This window comes from Sorex araneus, chromosome 2 (genome assembly GCF_027595985.1).
Source record: "Sorex araneus isolate mSorAra2 chromosome 2, mSorAra2.pri, whole genome shotgun sequence".
Taxonomy (NCBI): Eukaryota; Metazoa; Chordata; class Mammalia; order Eulipotyphla; family Soricidae; genus Sorex; species Sorex araneus.
In genome coordinates, this window is record NC_073303.1 from 180454462 (window position 1) to 180479913 (window position 25452).

The window sequence follows — 25452 nt, forward strand, 5'->3', positions numbered from 1 at the left end:
GATGTGTATGTGTGGAGAGAAACTTTTTTTACATGGAAAATAAAATGAGTTTTCCTTCCAATCAAAAATAAAGATACATGATACAGGCAGCTTATTTCCTTGTTTACTTTCCTTGCTTACTTTGTCAGTTGGCTAACAATCCTCAGGTACTGAAATCCAGTGCACACCTTCAGACCTCTGATTAAGGTCGTACTCATCACATGGGCTCAAATCATGATCTAGGGTCTGCTGGCTGAGGGAAGACTCAAGAGCTGCTGGAGCTTAAAGAAGCTGGCTTTTGGGAGCTGCAGGGATAGCACAGTGTGTAGGGCATTTGTCTTGCATGTGGCCATCCTGGGTTCAATTCTCAGCATCCCATATGATCCTCTGAGCACTGCCAGGAATAACCTCTGCACATTTCCAGGTGTGACCCAAAAAGGAAAAAAAAAAAAAAAAGAACTCGGACTTCCTCCACCCTCTACCCCCCAGCTCCCAACCCCTTTCTGGCCTCCCTCTGTCTCTACCCACTTCTCAAGTCATTCACTCACTCTCCATTTGTTCCATGTTCAAAATGCACACATCATATTCATGAACGTTGACGATGCCCATAACTATGAACGCTCAGAAACTGACATAAAGAATACATTCTTCATGCTGAGGACTGTACAGAGAGGAAGGATGGAGAATTTGTCTTTGAGAAATGCAAGCACTAATGCAAACTGCAGTTCAGATTAGGGTTGTCCCTGATAATGATGGGTTGTCCTAGATGACAAGCCTTGACCAAGGTTCAAGGCCTTGGGACTGGAAGGATGAAAGAAAAGGTTTTAGAGGGAATGTCTTTATCCAATACACAATCTGGGTACTAGGCATATTAATTAGAAGAGTGTAAGGTTAGAAGCCAAGAGTTACAACAGGAACCAGATAAGAGGTGGTAAAATTTTATGAGACACTGGTTATATGTATGAGCAGATGTAGAAAATGAAATCCAAAAGGGAAACAGAGCACAAAGGGTAGTAGGATGGGTTATGTTAAAATTGACAGGCAAATGAAGACTAGATCTCGCTCAGAGAGCTAGGGAGCAAATTAATAAACAAGGAGCTCAACTTACTACTCTCATCTCTAACAAAATATATCCCTATTTCTAACGTGAAATGGGAATAACATCTGATCGTAGCAGCATCACACCTGGCGTCCCTGGAGTCAAAGTTAAGGAATATAGGAAGCAGGGCGCTCCCGGGTCAGGCAAGGCCAGCCTATGCCTGGGTACTCCAGGTGTTTCTCTGCGTTTCCTCAATAAACTACTGGGTTTCCACCTGTCTCCAATGCTTAAATAAACATTGGTGGTGCTTGGTCCTAGATTACAGTCTTGGTCCAAAAGGTTTCAACAATTGCCCTAAGAAAGGGATTGGAAATAATAACTATTCCATGGAGGAATAAACCAGAAAAAAGAGGCGAATGTTCCACTACTACAGTTCTTTAACTCTTCACTCAATCCTTCTTGCATATTATGTAAAACACCTTTTCCAATGAGATGAGCAGCACCTGGGAGGAATTCACAGGAAGACAATGCTATAGCTGCTCATGTAGACCACTCTTGGAATTCTGCAGCTAGGAGAGGGATACTAAAGGGAGCAAAAACCCAAGCAAACTTCTTTGTGCCTCAGTTTTCTCATTTAAAAGCAGAGGACTCAAAAGAGACCTTACTAGATAGATGTTCTATCTCTCTGACCCTCAACTCTGAACTTTAATTAATATACTAATATTACTTTTTCTTATATTCTGGGGGATAATGTTACGTATTTATAACAGTGTCATAACGAAGATTTAATATTAAAAAACATGCAAAGCACTTGGCACTATATCTGGTATCTTTTAATTACTTGTAACTGAAAGCAGACCCTCTAGCAAAGAAATTTTATTTTTCATTCAAAAGCCAAAAAAAATTAACTATACTGCACCCTACATTCTTCTATATTAGGAAATATATTTCAAAAAGTGCCCACCAGCGTAGAAGCACCAACAGTGAAAAGATAAAGAAGTATTCCAACTCTATACAAATTATATACATATATTGCAGTACATTTCAAATCAAATAAAACAAATGTCAAATCTTAGTCACATTTTTGTACTCCTGCACACATGCGCCTGCTCCTGTCTGTCTCTGCCTTGCACATTTCTCTCTACACCCCAGATAACCTTTCTATAAAATGAGGTACTGATAAAAGGAAATAACAACATATAATGAGAAAATCTGATTTTTAGCATATGGCCTCTCAATTTCGATATATTCTTGGAGATGGGTCAATTACAGTTAGCCTCTAGTTTCTTTACTTTTAAGATAGGAATAACTTCTCAATCTTCACTACAGAGAATAGCTGAGAGAGTGGAAATAGTACAGAATGATATTTCTTCACTTTTGGATGCAAGGCTGTGAAAAGGATGCAATAGGTCTGAGGTATGTGATATGGACAGCTTCTATCAAATGGTCAAATAGTTATCTGATCTCCAAAATATTAAAATTGTCAGTGTCAAACTTATTAAAAATCTTGAAAGTCTTCAAAACCCCAAATGATTTTAAAGTACTACAATTTCCACAAATCTCTATGTATGATAGTGATTATAATTAATATCTGTAATGCCTGCACCCATAGCATGGGAAAATCCAACAAACAACACTTTTGAAATTCACAGATTATTAAAGACAATATTATAACATTATATCATTGTTAAGTAGTTTGTGCTATATGTATAAATACTGGATTAACAACGGCGGCCCCAAAACAATTTTTACATTTTAGCCATTGCTCTTTGTAAGAGCTAAATCCCCTTCACTAATACCTTATAATAATTTTCTATTTCACTCCAAATAAAGTCTGAATTCTTCTTCAAACAATCAACAAGGCACCGCATAATCTAGATAAAGTGGATCTAAATAATTACATCTCATTATTACTCCCTTACTTATTGCATACTATTCAACTGTCCAACAAAAATCTGCTAGGAACCACAAATGTAATTTTGGAATTTTTTGTAGCAAAATCTTTAAGTTTTAAGTCAAATTTAAGTTGAAATATATTTAATTAAATTGTTCAAGTACTATGGTAATGATTCAGACCAGTTAGATGTGGATTCCCAGCTTTCTCACTGGACAGCATGACTCATACAGAATCACAGTATTTCTCTGATTTGATAACAGATAATTCTTTCCTCGCCTTCAAATCTCTTTCTGTGAGGTTCCCTGAAAAGCTCTTCTCAGAGGTATTCTTTTACCTTCCTTCTTCTCATAGCTACTTCTTTGCACCTCCCCGCTTTTTTTGGCTTGCTTACTTTTCTTGAGGCTGGTTCGATAGCACAGTGAGTAGGGTGTTTGCTTTGCACATGGCCCATCCGGGTTTGATTCCTCTGTCCCTCTCAGAGAGCCCAGCAAGCTACCGAGAGTATCCCGCCAGCACAGCAGAGCCTGGCAAGCTACCCTTGGCGTATTAGATACGCCAAAAACAGTAACAAGTCCCACAATGGAGACATTACTGGTGCCCGCTCAAGCAAATCGATGAACAAGAGGACGATAGTGCTACATTACTACAGTGCTACAGACAATAACTTCTGTTGAAAAAGTGAATGTCTGTAGTCTTTGTTTCTCACTACCCACTTAATTTCATACACAATACTTAAAAAAACTGGAAGCAGAAAAACTACAATACTTCAATCCTATGTAAGCCAATTTAACATGCTTACAAGATATAAGAAGTTTTAATTTTCAAGTAACTTCACTTTTATAAAGATAAAAAATTTAAAATAATTTCATTTAAATTACAACTGCTATGTAATGAAAATGTAAAACTGTAAACACAAATCAAATCATTTTTTTAAGACATTCCTAGTATTTCCCTCCTCTTTTTTGTGCCTTCCAGGAAAGAAATGTATTAACTGTCATTTGATAGTCTCATTTGTAAACTCAAATCAACCCTAGTCTCTTAAGATCTACAAAAGCCTATGACTGGTAAATAATATCTAATAAAAAGAGAGAATAGTCATGGCTGTAAACTATAAGTACCACCTGAAAGAAAGCTGAACTTTTGGCTAAGATTTAAACAAGTTGATTGAACTTTACCTTTATCTGCTCTGGCTTCTCATTTCAAATTATTTAGTATAATTCCAAAACGTGATCAAAATACTCAGACATTCTATAATGTTATTTGAAAAATGGGTCACTGAAAATGATGGACAACATTAACTATTTTAATAAGGTAAGTACAAATAAAAACCATGTCACTTCTAGAGAGAAAGAGCATGTACTTTGGAGAGGAAATCATATTACTCAAGTTAGAGATTATTTTTTGAGGTTTAAGACTAGATGAACAAGTAAAAAGAGTTCAATCATTGATAGCCTCATGATGTTTGTACATTTAAAAATAAAAAAAAAGGAAAACTGCACCATTCATTTTGAAATGCCCAAGTAGCTCCATTACATCAAATTACAATACCCTAGTCAAGCTGTATTATTAATGGTGGTATAAGGAGTATATCCACAAAGGGTATGGATGTCTAATATACTCAGACATGAAAACCACAATGATTATATATAGTGACTAAGCACCACAGATGAGTCTTCTCATTTAATCTTTATAATAAATTAAAGTTATAGATCTTATTATATCCCTAGATGGACCGGAGGTGTAGAGGGGCTAAATAACGCACATATACTCTCTACTCTGCTTAACTGTTGAGCCAAAAAATTAGATCCAAAGATTTTTACCTCCATTAGTGGGAGGGGAAAGACTTAGAAACCATTTACTGCAATTCATGTGACTTGGTGCCTTCACATAAAATTAAATTTGAATATGAGAAATGTTACTCCACAAATGATACCTCCACTGCCTACTACTTCTCCTGCTGAATACCAAGTCAGTATGATATTTTGACAGTGTCTCAAGTTCTTTGCTCATATTTTCAGTGTAATTAAAAGTTAGCCATGAGTCTCAGCTTGGATGAATGAAGACAAGTGTAGTCTTGTTGGGCAGAGATCTATGAGTGGGGCTGAAACCCCATCTGACTTGCATTTCTGGGATCTATCTACAAACCCTAACTTCACCTCCTGCAGTCTAATCTTAGCATTTATTTATGCTTGAAGGAAGCTATGACTGGCCAGTATGATATTTGTAGGTCCCTACCTGGTAAAAGTCTCAGATGACTGCTCACCTTCTTGCTTATCTATGACTATATTATTTTAAAATATGATAAAATATTAACAGACAACAGTGTACATATGATTGTACTATTTATGAATTTATTCTAATGTACACTGATTTTATATAAGGCTTATATTGTTTTAAATTTCTTAGTGATGCCAAATATTTTATCATTCTGATATAAAGATACATTGGGTTGACAATCCTAGAAAGCAATTTACAACAAAATGTGTGTCCGTGTGTGTCCATCACTGCAAGCCAAGTTAATTTATATTCTACATAGTAATGAAATTTTATTATGACTACATGCATAATATTTAACTACTATCAATATAGCACTCATTCTTCTAGAAGAATAAAATTGGGAAAAGTTGGTATCATGAAAAATTATCAGTTTTTACAGGCTAGGTACTAGGTGTTTTAGCCTCAGCTTTGTTTTTAGTTTAATAACAGTGGGCAAGTAGCAACTGTTCTAAAGGCCAGTATTATTATCTGTTAAAAGTATTATTTGTATTAGCAGATTTCTAAGGTCCTACTTTTCAGACTCTACTCCAAATCCCATAATAAACTATAAAAACATCTGCTTATCAACTCAATTTGAGAATTGTGATCTATATATTTAAAGCTATACTAATGAGTGAATTTCCTGGCCTAAATGAACAGGTCTATTCAATAATTAGTCAATTTTTTTTCTCCAGAGATATGATGTCCCTAGATCTCTCTAAAAGTTAACATGCAGATTCCTTGGATGTTCAAAATAATTTTTGGTATTAGTTAATAAGTATAATACACCTAGAATTAAAAAAAATGAGTAAGAAAGAAATTTCACACCCCAAACAATTCAACATCATAGTGGGTTGTGAAGAAAAAAAAAGGAGGCAATTCATAGTGAAATATGTTAAACATGTTTCTCTATACATATTTCTCTGTGTATTCAGGAAGAACAGTTTAATAAAGTTAGATATTTGGACTACTCTGAAAAATGATGGCTCATAAGTTGGTTCTCAAATCTGAATCTCTATTTTTTTATTATGCGCTGAATATACTTCCAGAAGATGCTCAAAACCCTGAGTATACAGCAGAAAACAAATCTGTAAATAGACAAAATATGTTTTTTAAAGTGTGTTCTGGGAAGCAGGGTTGAATTGAGTACTTCATTTGACCATTTGTTAAGCAGTTTTCCACCAGGTGATGTGTTAAGCATTATGGATACTTTGGTACAAAAAGGAACAATGAAGACAATAGCAATAATAAAACATAAATATTATTTTTCTCAACTTGGTATTCTATCCTATTCTGAGTTGATTAAACATAAGCATGTTTTACATTTCTTTTGAAAGGTGAAAGATATCAAGATTTTCTAAAAGTGAAAGGAAATTCTAAAATTTAAAACTAAAAAATAATTAGAACATGTTTATCCTAAACATATATATGACTCCTAAGTTTGACAGTTTACTTTTTCTCAATTTACATTTTTTAATTAAAAAAAAGCTTTCTTAAAAGTAAGTATAAAAGAATGCAGTACTAATAATTTTGAGTACTTAATATTCAACTGAAAAGTCTTCATTTTACTAAGTTAAAAAATGCTTTGTAAACACTTTCTTTTCTGATTATCTCATATAATCTATTGTTATATCAGAATTCAGTTTTTTATTTGTTATTTACCAAAAACTTTGATCTATTTACCAATTTTCTGTAAACATTTCTGGGAGCAAAGAAGACCCATCAGTGTTCTCGGGCTCTAATTATACCTGATCTCTTTGGCAGGTTGCAGGATAGCTTCACAATGTGTAGCTAATAAATGGAGGGAAATTGTTTACATATCTAAAGACTAATGTTATTTAGGAAAGGTGAAGTTATGTATTAATTTCATTAACATGGAAAAATAGGAAATAACTTCAGCTTCTTCAGTCAGCTATTTTACTTCCTTTCTAAGTCAACTGGTACTGGATTACAATCAAAGGATCAGCATGGAGAAAGAGGAGGCAAAGGGCACTTGCAGTTCACATGTGCCAAGAGGTTTGGACAGGAGGAATTTTTCCTCGTCTCCCTTCATTGTAAAGAATTATACATAATCTTAAAAAAGTCCAACTATGACCACATTTCAAGAATACCTGAAAATGGCAAAGGTCAAATCTCAATAGCAGCAGATATTAAAATCATTTTGTAAAATATTTAAAACATTTATTTAATTATACCACACAATCCTAAACTATGCATTACAAATCTCCATCTGAAAGCCACACCAAAAAAAGGACCTAGAAGAAATGATGCTATTTCCTTTCTCACAATAAACCCTAAGTGTTGATAAAAATAAAACTCGAATTATAAAATAAGGAAAACATTTCTTTAATATAATCTAAGACAGCTATCTTTCATTTTTAAATAAAAATCTTTTTCTTATTCACTGTACCATGTTAGGTAGGACTTTGAACAATATAATGAACTGGAAAATAATTAAAAATCATTTGCTAACTAATTAGTTCTATTACAACCTCCATGACTTCTCCCATTCATCTTGTGGTTAAAATCTTACATTAGCTTGAATTTCATCTCTGCCTGACACATTTCAAGCAGTGAAGCAGATTAGTGCCTCAGAACACATTAAAGGGTTGCGTTATCAATCAGGTTATGTTCCCTTTCAGCAAAATTTTCTTATTCAAATGAACTCTCAAGGACTGAAGTAAACAAAGCTGTAGCCCATTGCTCTTGCATACTTTGCATTCATTTATTTGCATTTTCTTTACTTAGACTTATAGCACGTGTCATAGAAAGAGTGCATGTTAAATATTCCTAGAGTGTCACAATATGTAATACAATAAAACAGATTACAACCCTACCTTTCTTTCACAGCAGTGGTGCCAAGCACAGGTATACCGGAGCAATCAATTTGTTCTGCAGACAGTAAGGCTTTCATAGAATACTAATGTAAAATCTCTTTTCTCTCTCCTTTGCCTTGACTCCCCAATGCCCGGGTCCCGACCAATACAAGAAGGAGGGCGGTATATCTTCTGCTGAGATAACCACAACTACTAATCAAGTCTACGTGTACAAGGGCACAGGATTAAACCTCCACCAAGCTTGAGTCAGGGTTTGAGAGCAGCTAAACACATTCAGAGCGCAGCCAAAATTAAACACACACAGACACACTCACACACAGACACACACACAGATACACACACACATACACACACAACCCATGAAAATACAAATACTTTAGTGAAGTAATCCATCACATTTTATCATTAATAGTTGTTTTTTTTTAATCTCTGGAATATAAAGTTACATCCTGTTGAATTGAGAACTAGTACAAATAGTATCCAACAAAAATTATGTCTTTCTGGAAAGGAGAATAAGGACAATTATCTGTTTTAATGGTGACTGTCCTAAGAAGTAAGGTGTGAACTCAAATCAGACTATCTAACAGTTGGCATGAACTTGTGCTTTTAAGTATAAACATAGGGTTAATAGAATGAGCAAGATGTTAAGAATTTTACCAAAAAATGTATCATACTTGCTTAAGTCCACTTCTTGCAGAGAAGCTTGTGTATAACCAGTAACAAAAAAAGTTCAAAAGATTTCCATCTATATTCAAGTTTTTAGATTAAATATAATCCTAAACTACTTACAAAACATTGGGACTTCAAAAATGATTAGACGAAACATCCTTAACACTTTATAACTATGCTAGCATAGTGGTAATACTTGATCTCCTGTATATGTATATGTAGATGTCTTTCACTCAAGTTTCACTTACTTTCTTTTATTAAAAATATGAAAAGGTATGCCTATCATTGAATATGGTGATATGGCTATGGCAGAAATAAAATATTTTTTAACAACATGCATTATCTCATTTTAATGAACCCATCTTCATTTTCAAATAGCTCAAGAAAAGTGCTAGTAGTTAAGGACCCACAAAACAAAGCAATCAATAAGAAAATACTCCAGATAACTTGAGAAACTTATGAGGAGTTTGACAAAACCAGCTCTACTTTCATATCAAAACTGCTTTAATAACTGCTGAGGTGCATGCATTATTTTGTACTTTTCCTTTAAAAATATCAGCATGAACAATTAAGAAATACTAGGCTCTTCAATGAAGTATTGCAATAATGTTTAATCAATACCAATGCAATTGTCCTTGACATGCTGACCATGTCATCAGGCTACTGTCATGTGATATCATGTCATTTCCCCACCTGGCTCATGACCTTGTCCTCTAAATGACCTAAAGCTTCCCTCAAGTAGCAGGAGGCCCCTCCCGCTGTCTCAGCAAGGTCGAATGGGTCAGTGTGTCCTCATCTATAATCCACCACCATTTGTCAGCAGGGAGGCTGGAGGAGGCAGGCTTGCTACAAGGGGAGAATGCCCAATTAGGCAGCTGTCACACAAAGCATAGGCTGCAAAATTATCCCTTGTCAAAAGAAAGAGCAGCTGCGGGTGCCAATTACAGCAACCTTTCAACCCTTTAGGTACTGGAAACTACACAAAAGTAAATGAAGAACAATTAGTGATAACAAATCGATGAATTAGGGCAGTAAATTAGAAATTAGTAGCAGGTGAGCATGGGTCATACATGACACAGGGCAAAGCAGACTCCAGGCAAGGGCAGGGATGTACAGAATCATACACTAACCATTTCCTTGCATATAGACTTTCCCTCCAGCACTTCTCTTTCGCAAACTTAAAATCCTTTAAAATACTCATACCTAAGAGTACACACACCATTTTTCATTTAATGAAGCACCTAAGTTGTTTCTTGACAGGAAAAAAAATTGAAATAATAAGCCTATTGTAACTTGCTCCTCATACAACTAATCACGCATTCCCTCAAACTAAATTTTTTAAAAGGCAGTCCACAAAACACAAAATATTAGTTAAGATGATCACACAATACTATCCTCTTAAAGCACTTGCGTGGCTTCTACTTAAGTCACACAGAGTAACATCTCTTTAAGAAAACAACTGGGTTGAATTAACCTATTATGCTAATACAATGGTGAACTCTTCAGGAAGTGATTGTGTGTATAAGGAAATAACTGCAATGTATGGTTCTATGTAGTATATATGTAAACAAATAACCAATTATAAAATTACTATTTTAAATTATTTCCCTTTAGTCCTACAATGGTGATATATTCAGTCTCAATTTTACAAAGCTTATTCATTTTAACATTATTCCCTTAATGTCTTTGGTAGTAATTCCAGACAATGAAACAAGAATAAAATGAAGAAATAAAGAATAAATGAATAAAGGTGAGGGAATTCAAACTGGCCATGAAGTGTGTAGGGTCTTGGGCTTTGGTTTCACAATGTCTAAAAAAAATTTTATGTTTAGAAATAACTGTGAAAAGTTCACTTTAAACTAAAGTTGCACCTGTTTTTCGAAAAAGGATCTATCTTCCTGCACCAAATACCTGCAAGTTGATAAACCTCAATGACTCATGCTATAATTTCTAAAGAACATGGGGAAATTTCTGAATTAGAACTCAAAATCACATATGATTAAAGAAGGAAAAAGACAACGAGAAAGCAATTTACTTATCCTCCTTTAACATTTTCTTAATCCCATTTTCCAGAAGGAAAAGTTTATAATTTTTAGTTTCTAACTCATACCATGTGATAAAATTCCTAGGAGATAAATATAATGGGGAAAAAAGGCCTTTGTTAAAAGTTGATCCAGGAATTTGATATATAAATCTCATTTCACTCTTTTAAAAAAAAAAAAGGGTGAGTATTTATAAATTTTTTGTAAGTTCAGAAAGCAACCCTCTAAGGTCAGACATCAGAAATCAAAGAAAGAAATGTCAACTAGAAAGGAATGAAGGAGTTAATGCCTTTAGAATTCAGCTTCCATCATACATGGGTGACTATCTCTTTAAATAATTTAAATCCTCTCCATCAACTACAAAGCTGTTTTGAAGCCATTTAGCTTTGTTCTTTACATGTGTTCTAATTAAGAAATGACCTTGTCATCACACACACCAGAAATCCGGGATTATTTCCTACAGCAAAAATTCACAGAACACCCCCATACCCCTCCTCCCCCCAAAAAAGAAAGAAAAAGAAAAAGAGGGGGGAAGGAGTTTTTTTCTTTTTCCAGTTCCTTAGTAAAGGAAGTTGTTGGTTGGCTGAATGCTGAAGCAGTTTCACTGCATAATTTTTTGTTGTTGTTGAATGTCACAGGGCGGGTTAGTGTGACCTTGAGCTGCATCAGCAGCACAGCAAGGGTCGAGATGCCTGCAGGCGCCCTTGTACTGGATTTGCAAGACAAAAACCTTCAAACTGGCTGAAGGACATCTTAAATCTCTTCAAAGGTTTTAGGAACTAATCTGGGCTGCTCTTAGCAGGATCTGTGCCAGTGTGAGAAGCAAAATTAAAAACAAGGTCTCTGACAGGATGTTGTCTTCTCTTAACCCTTCCCAAGCAGAATAGATCACAATGTAAGCATTCTGAAGAGATGGCTTACCTACAGCATTCTTTCATAACAAATTATGTAAGCAAGCAATCACAAAGAATGGGGCAACTATAAGTCCGGGAAGCTAAACCCTCCCACTGCCCTTCTGAAAGAATTCAGGTCAAATTTTTGGACCTTCTTTTAGGGTAATGAATGTAAAACTTAAAGATCTGTGTCTTTTAGAATGGCAATCACTAACAGGGTAAAGAGAAAAGGGAATGTGATCATTAACACAGAATTTTCTTTATTAAGAAATAAAGCTTTAGCTGGTTGAATCATAAACTTCATGCAAATTCCATAAATGTTACAAAAATGACAATAGGTAAAGAAAATGACATCATCTGCTTGGTAAATTTCCATTCCTACCAGGATGGGAACACTGTTAAGAGGGTGAAATGGGTTAGTGAAAGTGAGTATACATAAGATAAAGAAATCTCAGATGTGTTATAAAAAAAATCAGTATGATATTTGTCATTGTGTTGTAGTTTCCCAGAGCACAGGCCAAGAGAGAATGTATTAATGCCAGCACAGTGTCAGTCTTTCTGGCAATACCCTCCAAGTTTAATTTTGTAGTACAATTTCTCAGGAAATAGTATAGAGGAAAAACACAGTTATAATATTTCAAGACAATATTCTAAAGCCAGTGCATTTCCATTTATAAGAAGCTGGTAACCGCCAGATGTAAGGCATTATCAAGATAAATTGTAAAGAATACTTAGCATTAAGGTATACAATTTCTAAGACTCAGTATGGCAGATTAAGCTCTCTTAAAAATAGTCTTTGGTGGGAAGAAAAAGGGATGGATTAAAAGTGACCTCAGGAGAATTAGTGGTAAGGGTCTTTGGCACCTTGGAGAGGGAAATACAGTAACTTTGTATAATAAATACATCAACATTATTGATATATGTAACCATGCTACCTCAGGTACAATTTTTAAAAAAATAACTAGTAAGTATAAGGTTATGCTGAGTAACAGCTACACTTTATAAGCTCACTAGAATTCAAGCATTCTTGCCCACCAGAGCCAGGAAAAGGGTAAAGTGTAGTATCTAATATGAAAACGAATGTTACATTTGATTTCTTTATTTTATGTAATGTTAATGATAGGCCTCCCCCAAAAGTCCAGAGCATAGTTTTGTCCAATATAGGTCAAACTAGTATGTAGAACTAAGGTCAGTTTACGCCCTGGGCTTTAAGAAAAACTATGATTACCTTAAAGAATGAAGATGACCCTGAGTTAGGGCTAACTCCAGAAATAATCCTTTACTTAGTGAAACCACTTTACAACAAGACAAACATACAGAGCACCTGGTTTTGTCCTATGAGTCACCCTCTCTTCATCATGTAGAACCCCCATCCCCTTTACAGAGACCCAAGGTCCAAACACCATGCACTAAGAAATAAAAACCCTTAGCTATCTCACTCTAGAATTGGCAGGGATGTAAATGTAAATTCTCCATAGGTTGTCATTAAATTTATTCTTTTTGTCTTACCAATCTATTTGTTCAGCCAGTGCAAGAACAACTCAGAGGCGGAGGGGACACTTTCCTCTACACCCTTACAATGCTAGAGCTAAAAGCTATAAAGTGTTCTTAAGAAATACAGATCATGCAGTTAGAATTTTCAGTTCATACATGTATGATTGCTAGGAGGTGGTCAGTGACAACTGAAAAATGACTAAGGATTATTACTGTATCACTGTCATCTTGTTGTTCATTGATTTACTCAAGCAGGCGCCAGTAATGTTTTCATTCGTCCCAGCCCTGATATTTTAGCAACCTCTCCTTACTCGTTTTTCCCAATAGATTGGAGGCTCTTTTTAGCTTCTGGGGAATAAGACCTGTTACTGTTACTAAATTTGATATATCGAATATGTCACGGGGAGCTTGCCAGGCTCTTCCTTGCGGGTGGGATACTCTTGGTAACTTACCAGGTTCTCCGAGAGGCATATGTGTGTGTGTGTGTGTGTGTGTGTGTGTGTGTGTGTGTGTGACTGACATCCTGTTGCTCATCAATTTTCTTAAGCGGGCACCAGTAACGTCTCCATTATGAGACTTGTTACTATTTTTGGTATATCAAATATGCCACAGGTAGCTTGCCACGCCCTGCTGTGCAGGAGAGATACTCTTGGTAGCTTGCCGGGCTCTCTGAGAGGGGCAGAGGAATCAAATCCAGATCAGCCGTGCAAGGCAAATGCCCTACCCGCTGCACTATCGTTCCAGCCCATACATATATACATATATATGTATATATATATGAGACACACATATATATACATTTCCCTTTATATACATATATGTAATCCTTGACTAAGGATTAATCAAGAAAAATAGTGACAGCCACTCTAATCTACAGAAATCACAACCAGAGGTAGGAAACAGCTGAGTATGACAGCAAGGGGTGACTCAAATATGACTGGGGATTCTGGTTGGAAATACAATTGGAAACAAAGCGCTTCGAAGAGATTGGCATTTATCGGTGGGCAGTGGCAGGCTAACAGGCAATGGTATGATTAAACGCATATGAAACCCAAACCAAGAATATGTATTTTAGTGTTGTTGAGGGCTTGGAGGAAACAAACTAAAATGCATTAGTGCAATAGTGAAACTTTGAAAGAAGAGACACCAGGCCCCTAATGGGGTCACCTATGGCCAGCACCACGTCACAAAGAAAAACTTAATGTCTAACTTACAACCTCTCTAAATAAAATTTTAAACCAGCCAACCTGGACTTACCTGGTCAGTATTAGTGAGGTCTCTGAGTGATCCCTGTATTTCCCAAAAGGAAGATGACCTTGACGCCACCAGTCCATTTTTTACTACTAATTCATCTTTCTTGTCTCATTCCCTGCTTCCTATATAAAGCCCTTCATTCTGTACAACTCATCAGAGTTTATTTGCTTAATAAGGTGCTACACAATTCATAAACACTGAATGAACCATATTATCTTAATAATTTACTGTTGAATTTTGTTTCTTAATAGAAAAAAATGGTCAAAATAAGGAGGCACAGGAGTTGATAAAACTTCAGAGAAGATGAAAGTGCTTTGAGAAATTTGAAAGGTAGTCTGTATACTACAGTGTTAAAATAAAGGATATTTTAAATAGCAGATTTGTTTAATGAAAGACTGATTATCTCAAGTAGGTTTATGGTTGACATGATTTGTTCCAAGTTTCAAGTAAATTAAGAACTCCCATAAAAGTATTTACCAGAGTCAGTCAGATTTTATTGGATATCTATATTTTATACATTCCCAAAACTTTTTTTCATTGCATATCAAGTAAGTTACAATAAACAACATGTACCATTTCAGAAGATTATGAGGGCATATTACCTTTGGCTGTAAGAGATTGGTATCTTGCTTAAACTATAATATAGCTGCTAGATCTAAAAGTTTCATCAACAGTAATGAGGATAAAATTAAACCAGGAAAATATACTGAGTACCTACTACATTTCCAATAGAGAATTAAATGAAAAGGTCCAAACATTTTAACAGCTGAGAGCTTCTAGTTTATTACTCATAATGAGTCCCTAACTAACAGCTTATACGAGAGAACTATCACAAAATAAAAGATAGTGAGTAAAGAGAATACTTAACAGCTTGTATCTGAATAAGGAGTCTGAAACAGCAACCATCTTGGTATTCCCATGCAGTTCCCAGACAACAATGCATTCCCAGAGCTCTCTGGGAAGATCTAGTACCCGTGTAATATGAACAGTCGTCAAATACTCAAGTGTCTGACTGTCCTGCCTTTAAGATCTCAGAAAAAATTTAACACAGTATCAGCCAAGGAAAGAGGGTAGAGAGTGAAAAAGAACAGGAGTCACTTGGGCCAAGTAACTATCTGCCAGAGAGCAGATTGTACTCTGAGAAAAGGAGAGCCAGCATCGGGGATCATGTTGAGGCGAGCGGAGGAGAAGGTCAAGTAAAGGAGAGAAGAAGAAAAGAGTTTGAAGGGAAGACTTCTCACTCCCTCAAAGAAGAACGAAACTCTACTTTGCAATCATAATGAAAAGGACCAAACACCCAAATCCACTAAAGAATCATTGTCACATGAAAAATATTTGGTGGTTTACTGCTCATAAAAAAGGCTAGCACTTGAAGGCCAGGGTTACTGACAGGGCACAACTAGGAATGACCTTACTGAGTATCCACAAATAAAATGACTTCTCCTTGAGTAAGCATCTCTGTCTTACAGCTGCCAAGCCAACACTAGTAATAAGTTCCAGCACATTCTATGTCTAGACACTAATAGAAGGGCAGGTAATATGATAAGTCTCGCAGATATTTAAAAAAAAAAAACTCAACAATTTACTAATCCACAAACATAAAAGCTAGGTTCAAATATTACTGAAATAAAATTATGGATTATTCCATTAGTAATTACTAGATAAGTAAATTCCTATAAGGAAGCTGTTATCAAAATGTGGTTCAGGGATCTCCGGGGTTTTCATGAATCATTCAGGAGGCACATGAGGACAAGAGTATTTTCATACTACTAAACTATAACCTGCTTTTTTTGTCTTTCTCTCATGAGAACCCAGTGGAACTGCTCAGAGGCTATATGACATGTGTCATTGCAATGATGGTAAATGAGAATGCATCCTTGTATAATCCAGCGATTTTTTTTTCAGTGATTTTTTTTTTCTCAGTTCCAATGTCTGCTATGGTACATAGTGATTTCTATGACCCTAATATAACCTCATTTCAGTAGGAACACAGCTTCGTCGGAGAGTGCATACTTCACACATGAGATCCTGAGTTCAATCCCAGACATCAAAGGGAAAAAAAAAACAAAACAAATATAAATGCTCTCTAATGTCATCTATAATTTAAGACTATAAATAAGGACACTGTGACCATGTAACTTCAAGAACTGAGGCTGGGGATAGAGATATAACAGGGGTGAAGGCTTCTGCCTTGCATGCAGCCTACCCCAGTTAAATCTCTGTGGGCATAAGGTCTCTGGGTTCAAGTATTTGTACTGTAACTATTCGGGATAAATTCTGTTCTCTCTGAAGAAATATCTCAGAGAACTAATTGGAAAGAAAAAAAAACCCAACCACCATAAAAAAAAAAAAAAACAGTACTGGGGCTGGAGTGATAGCACAGCGGTACAGCGGTAGGGCTTTTGCCTTGCATGTGGCCAACCTGGGTTTGATTCTCAGCGTCTCATATGGTCCCCTGAGCACTGCTAGGAGTAATTCCTGAGTGCAGAGCCAAGCATAACCCCTGTGCATAGCCAGATGTGACCCATAAAAAAAAAAAGAAGGTACTTTATTTAAAAATTAAAGTATCTTCCCATTTTTTTAGAACTATTCTAAACCTATCCTACTAGTAAAAAAATTCACAAATATTTTGCTACATGTTATAAGGTAAGATGATGATGATGATGATGATGATGATGATGTTATAAGGTAAAGAATGACTATATGATAAACTTTAGTAGGCTCACAATCTTGTCAGAAAAAAAATAATCAAACAGCACAATGATGAGATACCAAGTTTGGAGAGGCAGTCTAAAAGGGAAAAATACCCTAAGAGGATAGAATTGCCCAGAATTGACACTCTTGCCAATTTTCCTGTTACTAGCTAATGATTAAAATAGTTTCCAAAAGGTACCAGTGGAACCAATGCAGAGACCCCTGGCCGTAACTTCATCTTTTTCCTTCATTAAAACCTAAGTATGGATTACTACAAATGCTTCCCTGGTCCCTGTTTTTACGGATACTAATGATAGACGTGATTTATAAGCAAGTTTGTAATCCTAACATACTTGTACAATCCCAGCACACCAAGACAAGCCAAATTGTAATGACTATTTTGAATCTCATTTACCTTAAGATATAAAATACTCACGCCCAAACCCAGCAGCCTCTATCCATCCACCTTTGAGTGCTACCTACAATTTGGGTGTATGCTTGGTGAATCTTTCTGCTTTTCGTATATGGCTCCTCAAGTTCTTTCTTCTATGAACACATAGGCTAAGGCCTCTGGCTTCCTACTTCTCTGACCTAAAAGAGCAAAGTTTCATCCCAATTCATGTTCCATAGGTGCCCTGAATCACAGGTTCTAGGGGGACAGAGTCAGGCGCTCAAGCCACACCAGGTGGCTTGATGGCGGCCTTTAGCAGACTGGCAGGGCAGCTGCTGTCAATGAGAAGGAACTAACCCATTAGGTCCTCTTCCATTCCTTCTTATATGCCTTCCTGGGACCAGCCTTTGGCAACAATACTATGTTGAGAGAAAACATGCACAAGTGAGAACAACAGGAAACAGTGAATTCTTGAATTGGGCATGGGGTTTAAAAAAAAAAAAAAGGCAGGCAAACTATTTTTTACTGTAGGCACTCCAGAGCTCTGTTGCCTACAGCTACAATCAAGGCTTTGCTACATGGAAAAACGTATCCTCTAGGCGAGAGGAAAGAAGAATCAGTCCCAGTGGGAAAGCATGTTTCCCAGCAGAAAACAGTATGTTCTAGAAATTTTAATACACTAAAAGAACAGAAACTATAATTGGAAACAACGATAAAGTTTGACAAAGTAATTCTCTACCTGTTGGTATAATGATTAAAGATTTGGGCTTAGGGGGCTGGAGCAATAGCACAGCGGGTAGGGCGTTTGCCTTGCACGCGGCCGACCCGAGTTCGATTCCCAGCATCCCATATGGTCCCCTGAGCACCGCCAGGGGTGGTTCCTGAGTGCAGAGCCAGGAGTAATCCCTGTGCATCGTCGCCAGGTGTGACCCAAAAAGCAAAAAAAAAAAAAAAAAAAAAAAAAGATTTGGGCTTATAATCTGCATGCTTTTTTTCTTAATTTACAATCTGTTGTAGATAACTTTCTCAAAAATGCAATAAAATATTTAAAATACAGAATAAAAGCACAGAATTGGGGAAATTATACTTATACACATAAAATGCTTAATAAACTGATTAGTATTAATTAATTTATGACTGGAGCAACAAAACTGGAGAGTGAATATCAGGGTCACTATACTTAACATACTGAAAAAGATCAGGGTTTATATAAGTGAGAAAATGAATTGATACTTTGGTCAACATTTTAAAACTTTTTAAATTATTTCATTTGAAGTATTTCATCATAAAGAAAAAACCTAAGTTGATATGGAGGCATACTGGGAATTTTCTTCTCAAAGATGTTGGTTATATCAATTAAGGTACTAAGTAAAAGGCTTAAGAAAAATCAATTCTTTAAAGACACCAAATTCAGAAAAATGCTAATTCTACTGTTTCTCAATGTAATGGTAAATTGGCCTGATTAAAGAAGGCTTATACCTTTTCTCTGGGAATTATGCTGCTGGGATTGATAAATTAGTCTGATCAGAGAACACAAGCAAACAATTTCCAGAATATCTGTGACTCTGAGAGACTAAGGTAGAGACTTCAGAAAGAGGCTCAAACAGCATATGAACTCAAGTGCTAAACTGAGAAATGAACTCTGCACTAAGATGCCGGTCACAGGAAGGGGAATTCAAGAGACGGTGAAAAGTCACAGTGCTTCACTGGAGCTGAGCAATGTTCTTGCCCTGTTGTTCAGGAAGCCAGGAAAACTATAAAGTAGCTAATAACTACGCTAGTTTTTGGCAATTAATCCCAATTACATGTACGTAGGCAGATTCTGGATTAACTGGTTTTAGCAGTATCATGTACATATTGAAAACATGTCTATAAGTTTAAATACTTTTTCAAAGTATTATTTTTTTAAATTAGACACATTAGGGCCAGAGCACTAGTACAGCAGGTAAGGTGCTGGCCTTGCACGCAACCGACTCAGGGTCCAATCACATACAACCCCAGAGTCTCCGCCAAGAGTGATCCCCTGCTGAGCCAAGTAGTAAGCCCCAGGCACCAATGGATGTGGGGCCCAAATTTTTAAAAAGTCAGTAAGTTTTAAAAAATAACTGAAAAAAATAACTGAATACACATTACTTTAAAGCATTTTTTTGGAGGGGAGGTGGGAAGGCTTTTCACCTGGACTATTTTACTAATATGGTAACCCTGTCATTAGAAACAACTGAATCACCAGTCATTTTCAGCTTTTAATAAGATATATCTCTCTGTATCCAGTATAAGAATTAAAACTAAGATGTGTTGATGCGTAATAATAAAACTAAAATGTCTAAGAACCAGTTAGAAATTTATGAAAATTTTAAGTTCAATTGATTCATAATTAATGATTTAATTCTACCCAAGGTGTTTGCTGGGTTTTATATTATTGTTTAAAGTTAGTTGGCTAATTTAACATACTAAGAAGCACAGAATATATATGGAATCCTATTTTATCTTGTTAGTTACATAGGAGGACTGGAACAATAGCATAGTGGGTAGGGCGTTTGCCTTGAACGTGACCGACCTGGGTTGGATCCCTCCGTCCCTCTAAGATAGCAGAGCAAGCGACCGAGAGTATCCCGCCTGCACGGCAGAGCCTGGCAAGCTACCCGTGGCATATTAGATATACCAAAAACAGTAACAGCAAGTCCACAATGGAGACGTTACTGGTGCCTGCTCAAGCAAATCGATGAACAACGGGACAACAGTGCCAGTTACGTAGGACGATTATGTCTTTCAAAACAGAATTAACAAGAGGGTAAGAGAAACTCTAGCCTAAGACAATCAGCTTTATAAACATTTTATGCTTTGGGGAAGGAGAGGTAGCTATTATAGGAGTTAAGGTGCTTGTGTTGCATGTGGCTAACCCGGTTTGAAACCAGCACCACATATGGTCCCCTTGAGAAACTGCCAGGATTAATTCCTGCGCAGAGCCAGGTGTAATGTAAGCCCTGAATATTTTGGCACTCACACCAAAAACACAAAAACAAAAACAATCCCTCCTACCTGCCCCCCCAACCCCCAAGCAAATAATAAATGAGATATGTCATGCTATGCTTTATATATTTTATAATATTTAATGAATCAAATATTTTCCTTCAAAAATATTCTTTGATCGTTCCTTAAAAAAGGACTTTACTATATTTAAAAATTAACACTGCTCTTTCCAGAGTGTACCAATATGACATAGAATATATAACAAAATATGGCAAAATTTATTAGTCTTCAAGTGAATTCTACAGAACAATAGTCTGTTGATGTGAATACAAGAGCTCTCATCTAGAGAATAAATCTACTGGCTAATGGAAGGCCTACTGAAAAGATGTCTCCGTCTCAAAGTTGATTTGACCATGGCTATTCTAAAGAAATCATTTTGGAAAACACACACTTAACCAATTCTTTTAAATTTCAAAATATTTTAACATAAATGCAAATGGGGAGTGACAGTACAGTGGATAAAGTGTTTCCCTTATATGAGGTGAAATTAGTTTTGATCCCTGGAATATCATATGGTCCCCCAAAGCCCACAAATTTCAGAATATTTGTCTTAACAAATACATAATTATTTGTAAATAAAAGAACTTTGAGTATGTACAAATCCAAGTCTTGTTAATTTAAAATCTCGATGTGAAGAAAAAAACTGTATGAATGTGAAGAATGACTAGCGCAAAATATTAATTCCGAACAACTGAAAGTTCTTTAATCAATATAATGGTTAAAGATTTATTTGCTCAACTTACAGGAAAGAATAAACAGTGAATTTAAAATATAAGTAGAGTTAAAAAAAAACTTCAGCATTATATTTTCTGCATATATTCCAAATAGATTTTTATAAAAAATAAAAAAAGAATTAGGAGTTAATATCATTACAGCAGTGTTAAATACATTTTGCTTACATATAAAAACATTGGCTCAATGGTGCCATTCCCCCATTTGAAACATCACGGCCCACGGGAATGTTTTAAATTTTTAGGACACTCTACCTGTTATCCTCCCTTCTGCTTTCAACCAGCAGATTAATAATGACCTGTTCAAAACTGATGTTGGGCACAATAATCAATCAAGGTGCCTTCTCTCAGTTTACTGGAAGTGAACCTGCCCAGGAATAAGTGGCACAAGCTCCACGAGCTTAAGACATGACAAATTCATTTAGGTTGTAGCTATACTAGAAAACAGGAGTGTTAATCCAAGTAGAATTAATCACTCACTCATCTCTTTTGTCACACTTACCACCTACTTGTGTTAATTTAATCAGATTATTTTATCATTTCTCAGAAATGCTAATATACTATTTGTCTGGTAAGAGGTAACCATTTTATATAATTAAAAAAGTAATCATTCACTAGATTATAATAAACTCTCAATAACCGCACTTCTATTTTTCCTCAAAATAATAATTAACTTTTTATCTGAAATCAGACTGCTGTTTGTGGTTTGAGGTTTTGTATTAATGTCTACTTTTTTTAAAAACGAATTATCATTGACATTAATACTACTCAAGTTTCTCAATCCCTTTCTCCAGAAGGAAAGACACATACCTTTGAAACCTTGACTATTTTTTGTTTTTCTATGGTATTTGCTCTCTTCTACTTGATTACTTTTTCAAAATCTATATTCATTCTTTTCCTATAAGGCTTTTTATAGTATTATATTTTATTCATCTTTTAAGAATAAAACCACAGTGCCTAATGAAATACTTTGCTGATAAACCACAAAAAAAAATCTGGTGATTATAAACTATAACTAAAAGAGAATTTTCTGAAATATATCAAAGTCACAATGATGAAATCATAAAAACTCAGGTGAAATATTCTCACCATTATTCTGCAGCTTCTGACTCTGCTTTCTGAGAAAGACTACTGAGAAAACTTTTGAGATGTAACTCTGATGTCATCTGGTGTCTTCAGATGTCCCACTACTCCTTCAGTGTAGTGTGAATCTTAGGAGAAAAAAAAAAAGAGAGTTTGCACCTATTTCAAACCAGATTTTAGAACATCATTTGCAAAGTTCTGAAAACTTTCTTAGTTACTTTTCTTGTTCAATACTGAAGTAACCATTTGACAGAGAACTATGGATCATTAATGAAATATAAATAATAGAGTCATTAAAGAGCACTAAATATTTGCTTTCTAAATTATATACCTACTCAAAAATAAAAGTAGATGTTTTATAAAAATAAACCAGGCAAAGGTTTAGAGTTACTTATTTCAATTTCTTATAGAATTCTATCAAACTAATATGTAAAATTTCTAAATCGTCCCAAAGCCATATTACCATAGGAAGAAAAGCAAAATTAAAGAGTGCTAGTGCTTTTATTAAAAAAAGGTTAACCTTTGTTCCAAACTACGTATGCGACCTTTCCAGCACAAAGTTTAGCAATAAGTATCAACTGTGTATGTTCATAGAAAAACTATCACACCAAAGTTCAAATAAGTTTTACACTTTTTTGTTTTGGGGCAACACCGGTTCTGTTTAGGGCTGCCTGGCTCTGTCTTCAGGGATTACTACTGGGGCAGTGTTCAGACCACAGACCTGAAGCCAGGCCTGCCACATGAAGTGCAAAAGTGTCCAACTCTCTTGACTGTCTCTCCAGATCCGGGTGTTTCAAGAGCCAAAAATCAGAAACTCAAATGCTATCAATAAGTGCATGAACTATGGAGTATCCAGTGGAAGGGAATGAGATTTACCTCCCCTTCCATGCCCCGCCCATCCCCAAAGGCCTCTCACAGAGCATTATCTTGAAGGTCTCTGAGTGCTGTGGAAGTAGCCCATATGTGAGACACTGACACATGTTAAAGACTATCTCCCCTTTGCAAATAAGGCTCCCTCAGTGTAGGAAACCCAGCCTCTTTCAACATCATAGGAAAGGTACAAACGCCTCTGCAGACAGTCATGTCCTTGTTGCTTTCCTTTGCCAGACCTCCCATGACCTTGTTTATGGTGCCTTTTCAGGTGACCTCAGAGGACTAAGCTTCCCCTATTCAACATTCTTTATCTCTAGCAGAGGGAGTTAAGGTGTTGACATTCATCTGTCTGGTGTCTTACTCAATTTCACCCAGTTTCTACCATGTGTACAAAGACAGAATTAGGAAAATCTTTCCCCTCCACCCTCAACTACTATGCAGCAAAAAAAAAAAAAAAAGGTTGTCACTGATGTAAACAATATGAATACATTTTTAAGAACTCTTCAGAATGCAAGAAGTAAAAAAAAAAAAAGGGAATGGATAATGCACATTAATCTGTGGGGAGGTAAACAGTGGTTACCCAGTGATAGAAGCAAGGCAAGAAATGGGCATGATCTTAATTGTGGCGATGGTTTCACAGGCATATACATACATATGACAACACTAATTCAATGTTTTCCTTACACATATTTTTTGACACCAACTGTATTAATAAAGCTGTGAACAAAATGAAGTATCTTAAAAATATCTGCCATTTGATCTAGCAATTCTAAGATCTATTCTAATGAAAAAATTGAGGATATGCACAAAACATTTGATCATAAAAGTGTTAAACACATCACTTCTAGTGGTAAAAATTTTAAGGCGAGGGATGGGGCTAGCATTAGAGCACAGGCTCTCGTCTCAACCCAGCATGTCAAAAATAAAGGGGTGGAGACAATTTATACAAGTCATGAATATGTTAAATATATTTTATATGTTTGGATACTATGTAGCCATATCATGGGGCACTTATACAACATATACAAAATAATAACAGCAAGCAACATATTCAGTATAATCCAGCATTTCTAAATTATACAAAAATAAATATAGCCCTTTCTGCAGTTGGAGGTAATACTTTAATTTTTCCATTTTGCTAATTTATATTTTCTAGCTTCCTGACAATAAACATCTATTGCTTTTATAATAAAAACAAGGATAAAAATAGAGATAGTCTACAACTATCCACTCCTTAGCACAAGTATAAAATAAACACTCCTCAGAGGTGGTGCACATTACAAAATTCTGGCTATCATGTCACCTCCACCAGTGACCTACCAAATAGTGGTGAGAAAAGGGCAGGTCTTACATGATGAACTGGAGAAATAATTAGTAAGCTACATGCTTTACCAGTTACAAAAGCACTTTCAAAAACATGACCTCATTTGATCTTCGTAACACTCACTGAAACAAGCAGAGAAGGTATTATCCCATTTTAGAGAGGTGAAATGGTCACTAGCAGGACTAATTAGGTATTATGTCCACAAAATATAGATCTTGGATTAAAACGGAAACTTGACTATAAATTCTGGTAATTCTAAGATGAGGAGGGAACAATCAGTCCTGTTTCAAGATTATTTTAAGAAGGCAGCAACTTTCTTTCTTTTTTTTTAATTTTTTTTAATGAATCACCATGATGAAGGCAGTCACTTTCATGTGAACTTAAAAATAATTGCATTTACAATCACACAGCAGGGAGAGTGTTTACTTTGTGTAAGACCAGCCAGAGTTTGATTCTTTGCACCCGTTGTAGTCCTGAGTGGCACCAAGAAAGATCCCTGAACACAAAGCCAGAAGTCAGGCCTGAGCACTTTTGGGCGTGGCAAAATAAATAAATAAACAAACAAACAAACAAACAAACCTGAGCACTTTTGGGTGTGGCAAAATAAATAAATGAATGAATAAATAAATAAATAAATTTGCTTAAAGAAATAGCAGAGAGAGGTAGAAGATGAAAGAGAGATAAGAAAGGGTAGGGAAGGCAGGAGGGGAGAAGAGTTTAAGAGAAAACATGAGCTTCTCCAAAGGGGAAAAAGCCAAGTACACATCTTAGTTTGAAATGCTGGCAAATTTCCATGATACAGAATGTTTGTATTAAAAAAAAAAATTACACAGCTCAGGGTGCATTGTGGTCTTATCTCCAAGGAGGAAAAAGCATTTATGATCTTTACAACAATCCTATAAGGTGATAATTATTACCTCCATCTTACTGGTGATGAAAAATTTTGTGTTAGAGATTTTTTAGGTC

The 25452-nt window shown here is 35.7% G+C and overlaps 1 protein-coding gene across 4 annotated transcripts in view; it reads right to left on the minus strand.

Moving 5' to 3' along the window:
* NRIP1 (nuclear receptor interacting protein 1) overlaps window positions 1-25452 on the minus strand; it is an 89524-nt gene that overhangs the window by 24108 nt on the left and 39964 nt on the right. For all 4 annotated transcript variants that reach the window (XM_055126719.1, XM_055126720.1, XM_055126722.1 and 1 more), the window contains exon 3: window positions 22296-22417. The gene's annotated coding sequence lies outside the window, so the exon portion shown is untranslated. The remainder of the gene's footprint in view (window positions 1-22295; window positions 22418-25452) is intronic.